The sequence below is a fragment of the Budorcas taxicolor genome, chromosome 18 (assembly GCF_023091745.1).
Source record: "Budorcas taxicolor isolate Tak-1 chromosome 18, Takin1.1, whole genome shotgun sequence".
Taxonomy (NCBI): Eukaryota; Metazoa; Chordata; class Mammalia; order Artiodactyla; family Bovidae; genus Budorcas; species Budorcas taxicolor.
Window position 1 is genome coordinate 60,300,284 of NC_068927.1, and position 6,094 is coordinate 60,306,377.

General features: G+C 40.1%; 1 non-coding gene across 1 annotated transcript; it reads right to left on the reverse strand.

The window, feature by feature from the left end:
• Positions 1-5,584: 5,584 nt before the first annotated feature.
• LOC128064251 (U6 spliceosomal RNA) lies at positions 5,585-5,691 on the reverse strand. The gene has a single exon (XR_008200968.1). It is a non-coding gene; the product is annotated as a U6 spliceosomal RNA (small nuclear RNA).
• Between the last annotated feature and the right edge of the window lie 403 nt (positions 5,692-6,094).

Consider the following 6,094-nt stretch of genomic DNA (forward strand, 5'->3'; position numbering starts at 1 on the left):
TGGAGAGAAACCGTATAAATGTGATGTATGTGGCAAAGCCTTTAGGCAAAATGGACACCTTACAGTTCATCAGAGAATTCATACTGAATTCAGTTCAGTTCAGATCAGTTCAGTTGCTTACTCGTGTCCGACTCTTTCTGACCCCGTGAACCGCAGCATGCCAGGCCTCCCTGTTCATCACCAACTCCTGGAATTCACTCAGACTCATGTCCATTGAGTCAGTGATGCCATCCAGCCATCTCATCCTCTGTTGTCCCCTTCTCCTCCTGCCCTCAATACCTCCCAGCATCAGGGTCTTTTCAGATGAGTTAGTTTTTCACATCAGATGTCCAAAGTATTGGAGTTTCAGCTTCAACATCAGTCCCCCAACGAACACCCAGGACTGATCTCTATAGGATGGACGGTTGGATCTCCTTGCAGTCCAAGGGACTCTCAAGAGTCTTCTCCAACACCACAGTTCAAAAGCATCAATTCTTTGGTGCTCAGCTATCTTTATAGTCCAACTCTCACATCCATACATGACCACTGGAAAAACCATAGCGTTGACTAGACAAACCTTTGTTGGCAAAGTAATGTGTTTGCTTTTGAATATGCTGTCTAGGTTGGTCGTAACTTTCCTTCCAAGGAGTAAGTGTCTTTCAATTTCATGGCTGCAATCACCATCTTCAGTGATTTGGAGCCCAGAAAAATAAAGCCAGCCACTGATTCCACTGGTTCCCCATCTATTTGCCATGAACTGATAGAACTGGATGCCATGATCTTAGTTTTCTGAATGTTGAGTTTTAAGCCAACTTTTTCACTCTCCTCTTTCATTTTCATCAAGATGCTCTTCTTCACTTTCTGCAATAAGGATGGTCTCATCTGCATATCTGAGGTTATTGATATTTCTCCCAGCAATCTTGACTCCAGTTTGTGCTTCTTCCAGCCTAGCATTTCTCATGATGTACTCTGCACAGAAGTTAAATAAGCAGGGTGACAATATACAGCCTTGACGTCCTCCTTTTCCTATTTGGAACCAGTCTGTTGTTCCATGTCCAGTTCTAACTGTTGCTTCCTGACCTGCATACAGGTTTCTCAAGAGGCAGATCAGGTGGTCTGGTATTCTTATCTCTTTCACAATTTTCCACAGTTTCTTGTGATCCACACAGTCAAAGGCTTTGGCATAGTCAATAAAGCAGAAATAGATGTTTTTCTGGAACTCTCTTGCTTTTTCGATGATCCAGCAAATGTTGGCAATTTGATCTCTGGTTCCTGTGCCTTTTTAAAATCCAGCTTGAACATCTGGAAGTTCACGGTTCATGTATTTCTGAAGCCTGGCTTGGAGAATTTTAAACATTATCTTACTAGTGTGTGAGATGAGTGAAATTGTGTGGTAGTTTATGCATTCTTTGGGATTGGAATGAAAAGTGACCTTTTCCAGTCCTTTGGCCACTGCTGACTTTTCCAAATTTGCTGGCATATTGAGTGCAGCACTCTCACAGCATCATCTTTCAGGATTTGAAACAGCTCACCTGGGATTCCATCACCTCCACTAGCTTTGTTCACAGTGATGCTTCCTAAGGCCCACTTGACTTCATATTCCAGGATGTCTGGCTCTAGGTGAGTGATCACACCATCATGATTATCTGGGTCATGAAGATCTTTTTGTACACTTCTGTGTATTCTTGCCACCTCTTCTTAATATCTTTTGCTTCTGTTAGGTGCCTATCATTTCTGTCTTTTATTGAGCCCATCTTTGCATGAAATGTTCCCTTGGTATCTCTAATTTTCTTGAAGAGATCTCTAGTCCTTCCCATTTTATTCTTTTCCTCTATTTCTTTACATTGATCACTGAGGATGGCTTTTTTTTTAATCTCTCCTTGCCATTCTTTGGAACTCTGCATTCAAATGGGTATATCTTTCCTTTTCTCCTTTGCTTTTTGCTTCTCTTCTTTTCACACCTATTTTTAAGGCCTCCCTCCTCAGACAACCATTTTGGTTTTTTGCATTTCTTTTTCCTGGGGATAGTCTTGATTCCTGTCTCCTGTACAGTGTCACGAACCTCCATCCATAGTTCATCTGGAACTCTATCTATCTACTGGAGAGAAACCATATAAATGTGATATATGTGGCAAACCTTTAGTCAAAGTGCAAATTTGTAGTTCATCGGAGAATTAATACTGGAGAGGAACCATATTCATGTGAAATTTGTTTCTGGTCCTTTACTCAAAATGCCAACCTTGGAAGTCATCAGAGAATTCGTACTGGAGAGAAACCTTACAAATGTAACGTGTGTAACAAAGCCTTTAGTCAGACTTCTGGCCTTATAATTCATCAGAGAACTCATACTAGAGAGAAATCATACAAATATAATTAGTGTGACAGAGCTTTCATTGCACATTCATCTGTAACTGACCATTAAGGAAAACGGTATAAATGTAATTTATATGTCAAAGTCTTCAGTCACAGGAATCGTTTTGCAGATAATCAGTGAATCCATATGGAGTGAAACCTGACAGATGTAATAAATGCAGTAAAGTATATCATCCTTTTGACCTTCAGAAAAGTCAAACTGTAGGAAAACTGCAGAAATACAGTGGATGTGGCAGAGCTTTGGATTCTGAGTTCAGAACTAACTAACAGCATGTAATGAATTCTGAGATCTTACCCATGTAGTGATTGTCGCAAGTGTTTTAGAAGGCATTCAAACCTTGCAAATCATGAAAAAAAATCATACTGGAAAGAAGCCATACATTTAGCGTGCAGTAAATCTTAAGGGGACCATAAGTTTACCTGTACATGAGAGAAAGAATGTAAATGTAATATATGTGACCACTGCTTCAATACAAGTCTTATTAGTCACATAATCAGGGAATTCATAATCCAGAGAAAGGAAATGTAATAAGTGGGGCAAATGCACCAGGTAGCATTCAGGCCTAAAAAGACATCAGGTGATCCATACGCAAGAGACCTTACAAATGTATTCACTGTGGTGAGGCTTTTGTCAGGTGATTCCATTTAGGCTTCATGAGAAAATTCATACTCCAATACACAGAAGCTATGTTGATGTAATGAATGTGTCTTGACAACAGTCTTATAGAGAGCTTATAGACAACAGTCTCAATTTAATATTCCGTAAAGAAGTCATTCTGAAGGAAAAGCTTACAAGTGATAATGAATGTGTAAAACCTTCACTCGGGGCTCATATATCACCAATCATCAGATGATCCATACTAGGGAGATCCTTACAAGTGTATGTAATGTGGCAAGGCTTCTAGGTGCTGCCTTAAACTCAGGATTTACCAAATACTTAGAAATGCAATGACTATGGCAGTTTTTACAATTGCCACTCACTCTCTAGGTATGTAGGAATATATATCCTGGAGACAAGCCACACAAATGTGTTTGTAGGAAGGAGTTTTCTGAAACAGCAAAGTTTGGGGACGATACTAGAGCAATGCCTTACAGATGCAATGGGAGTGGAAAAAGTTTCACCTTGAGTTGAAGTATTATGCAATAAGAGTCCATATTGAAGAGAAGTCATGAACTGTGTAGGCAAGGGCTTTCTCAAGACATCAGAGTGTATTAGACTTAAAAATATATGTCTTTCAAAGAAACCACACAAAAGTTGTGTATGCTATTTCCTCTGAAATCAGGAAGAAGATAAGGGTGCCCACTCTCACCTCAACTATTCAACATAGTTTTAGAAGTCCTAGCAGTGAGAGAAGAAAAAAAAAAAAAAAAAAGGAATGCAGATTGGAAAAGAAGTAAAATTCTTACTGTTTGCAGATGACATGATCCTCTACATAGAAAACCCTAAAGATAGCACCAGAAAATTACTAGAGCTAATCAATGAATATAGTAAAGTTTCAGGATATAAAATTAATACTCAGAAATCTCTTGCATTCCTATATACCAAGAATGAAAAAAGAGAAACTAAGGAAACAATCCCATTCACCATTGCAATGAAAAGAATAAAGTACTTATGAATGAATTCACCTAAAGAAACATAAAGACTTACATGTACAAAACTATAAAACACTAGTGAAAGAAAGATGACACAAATAGATGGAGCAATATACCATGTTCGTGGATTGGAAGAATCAATATAGTGAAAATGATTATTCTACCCAAAGGAATCTATAGATGGGAAGATGTTAATGTATGAACTTTGAGTTGGAAAATGAGTAAGTTCTAGGGAGCTATGTGCCGTATTCTAACCTTAGTAAATTCTTCTGTGTACTACATACTTTAAATTTGCCAGCAGAGTAAATCTTGAGTGTTCTCACCATACAAAACATGGAACCTGGGAGTTGATGGATGTGTTGATGACTGGATTGTGATAAATATTTCACAGTGTATACCTCTGTGAAATGGTCACATCATACATGATAAGTATACACATATCCATTTGATTAGTTCTATCTCAGTAAGGCTGGAAAAGAAGAAAGTAGGAGGTGGGCTGGGTTTGCCACCTTTAATGGTGTTCAACCCATATTTCCCATGAGATCCATGAAGCATTTTGCAAAACCATGTATGGTACCCCCTGCCCTATCAGACGTCCTCAGATACTTGTGTGGGTCCCAGTCCCAGGTACAAATCGCTGCAAGTTAACTCCTTCTCTGAGAGAAATGGTTATGGGGGAGAGCCTGCCGTAAAGTACTCTGGTTTTGGGGTACATGCTTGGGAACAGGGTGTTTCCTGAGGCTTGATCACGCCTTTGCCTATGCCAAGCTTCTTTCCTCATGACCTTTGCCATGGGCGGAGTTCCTCACGCTGGCCCCCGGCAGGTGTACATGAGTTCCCAGTCCTCAACCCCTCTCCCACCTCCCTCCCCATATCATCTCTCTGGGTCATCCCAGTGCACCAGCCCCAAGCATCCTGTATCCTGTATCAAACCTAGACTGGTGATTCGTTTCTCACATGATAGTATACATGTTTCAATGCCATTCTCCCAAATCATCCCACCTTCTCCCTCTTCCGCAGAGTCCAAAAGTCTGTTCTATACATCTGTGTCTCTTTTGCTGTCTCGCATACAGGGTTATCATTATCATGATTCTAAATTCCATATATATGTGTTAGTATACTGTATTGGTGTTTTTCTTTCTGGCTTACTTCACTCTGTATAATCTTCTCCAGTTTCATCCACCTCATTAGAACTGATTCAAATGTATTCTTTTTAATGGCTGAGTCATACTGCATTGTGTATATGTACCACAGCTTTCTTATCCATTCATCTGCTGATGGACATCTAGGTTGCTTCCATGTCCTGGCTAATATAAACAGTGCTGCGATGAACATTGGGGTACACGTGTCTCTTTCAGTTCTGGTTTCCTCGGTGTCTATGCCCAGCAGTGGGATTGCTGGATCATAAGGCAGTTCAATTTCCAGTTTTTTAAGGAATCTCCACACTGTTCTCCAAAGTGGCTGTACTAGTTTGCATTCCCACCAACAGTGTAAGAGGGTTCCCTTTTCTCCACACCCTCTCCAGCATTTATTGCTTGTAGACTTTTGGATCACAGCCATTCTGATTGGCGTGAAATGGTACCTCATTGTGGTTTTGATTTGCATTTCTCTGATAATGAGTAATGTTGAGCATCGTTTCAAAAATATGGAGCGCTTCACGAATTTGCTTGTCATCCTTGCACAGGGGCCATGCTAATCTTTGCTGTATTGTTCCAATTTTAGTATATGTGCTGCCGAAGTGAGCACTGTGCTGGTCTATCTAGTCTGGGAGTGTAGACTCTTCCTGACTTTGCTTTCTCCTTAGTTTGTATAATTTTTCCTTTTAAATTTGATTTTGAAGTATGTGGCTCTAGGGTCTGAAGTCATGTCCAGTTTCTTTGCTGTGGTAATCCACCTGTGTTTAAGGGGCAGCTCCTTACGGACTCTCTGTGGTGTGTGTTTACTGGGTAAGAGAAAATTTTTAAAGGAGAATACTGTCCCTTATTGGTTGTAATATTTTCCTGCTGCATACAGAATTACCACTTGAAGCTACTTAGTATAGTGGTCATCGGGTTCTGTGATATGACAAAGTATCTGAAGACCTTGACCTGTACATCTTTTTCTGGCTTTGAGTGATGTCAGAGAAGCGTGCGTGAAGGGCACTGTGATA